The sequence below is a fragment of the Pinus tabuliformis genome, chromosome 9 (genome assembly GCF_031772625.1).
Source record: "Pinus tabuliformis cultivar Carrire ecotype Pingquan chromosome 9, CPIR1, whole genome shotgun sequence".
In the NCBI taxonomy this organism is placed as follows: Eukaryota; Viridiplantae; Streptophyta; class Pinopsida; order Pinales; family Pinaceae; genus Pinus; species Pinus tabuliformis.
This window is the reverse complement of record NC_142307.1, coordinates 1,579,708,867-1,579,710,508: the sequence shown is the minus strand read 5'-3', so window position 1 is coordinate 1,579,710,508 and position 1,642 is coordinate 1,579,708,867. Positions and strand designations below refer to the sequence as shown.

Genomic DNA, 1,642 nt, shown 5'->3' with positions numbered 1-1,642 from the left:
ATTATTATTATTAAAATAATATATTATAATAATATTAATTATATTATTATAATTATTATTATTATTATATTTGTATATTATTAAAATAATATAATGATAATATAATAATAATAATAATAATAATAATATTATTATTATTATTATAAATATATTTTATTATTATATTAATAATATAGTACAATTGTTATTATTATTTTTATAATTTTATATTATTATTATAATAATATAACAATAATTATATTATTATATTTTGTTAATAATATAATGATAATCTATTTCTTATTATTAGTCCCTGCCTGGGACTATTAGCGATTGATCGATCGCTGACCGAGTAGTTTGACCGTTATATTTTTGGTATATTGGCATTTTAACCTAAGTTTATGCAAAGTTTTGGTGCGGAAAATAATTGGGGTCTTATTATCGGCTTCGAGTTGTTCGATGCAAAGGACGGTTGATATGCCGCGCAAGTTGGTTTGTCGTAGGACTCGCCGTACACGCTCTGGTCTGCTCCACAGTCCACCCGCTTAGCAGTCCTGAATATGGCAGTATCCCCCCACTCAACCCCAAAATCATAAGCTTGTGGATGAAGCTGAAGAATCTCGATGCTCATTACCGAAGGATCACCGTGGCCGGTGCTGTGAAAGCAGACAGTGGCAGCAGTGTCCAAGACAAAAACTGAAGCTTCGACATATGCCTGGTCGTCGTTCATGCTCCAGCCCGGCTTTAAAGAATAAACCTGTGTTCCTTCAATGGAGACGTCAAAGAGCGGCTCGCGGTCGGCCAAAACGTCCTCGTTGAGGCCAAAGAACATTCTAACGGAATAATGGCCGTTCGGTAGATGAGTGACATTGTAGCAGTTCTCGGGACCGTCCGAGAGCTTAAAGAAACGGAGTTTCTTGAGCTGAGGAGCAATCTAGCTCGTGGTGGTGGCATTTGCGGACGAGCCGCCTGTGTAACCATAGTCTTTTACCCAAAGCATATTCGTCTGGGGGGTATGTGTGTTCTCCCATGAACCGCAGCTAATCCGGATGGCCAACGGCTCTGCAAAACCCAAAATGCTGTTATACTCTTCTTTCGACTACTTTGAGAAGTAGAATTTAATCAAAATATGATTTGAATTGTCGAATCTTGAAGCTATCGGCTTCTGAAGTTGAAATTTGAAAACCTTCAAAATATTCTGGAATTTTAACTTAACTGAGATCATGTGGCTTTGAGCTTACCTGCATTCTGTGAAAATGCTGTGTAAATGCTCGTCCACACACAAATACACGCCACTGCGGTCAATCTAAAGCCAACCTTGACTGTTTCCTTCGCCATTTTTCAGTAACGGAACTCGATCGCGAAGCCTCTTACGCATGATTAGGATATGGTTCCTTAACAGAGAGCCTAAACTTCATCAGAAATGGAGAAATAACGTCAATGAGAACTACAAAACTCCAAGACGATATCCATGATCTCCACAGGCTGGAATCATGAGGCGTCTTCGGGGGCTCCACAGTAGTCCAAGAACCGCAAGATATTGCAATGATGGTGTTTTCCTGCCTTTTTACAGTCATACAGCGGTAATGTTTGTTGGTTCCAGTGGATCTGTGTTCCCACGCGATCACGCATTCGAATCTCATCGCTCGATGTAGTCAACGCC

The 1,642-nt window shown here is 38.9% G+C and overlaps 1 pseudogene; it reads right to left on the bottom strand.

The window, feature by feature from the left end:
- Positions 1-367: 367 nt before the first annotated feature.
- Positions 368-1,317, bottom strand: LOC149154727 (receptor-like protein 4 pseudogene; annotated as a pseudogene).
- Between the last annotated feature and the right edge of the window lie 325 nt (positions 1,318-1,642).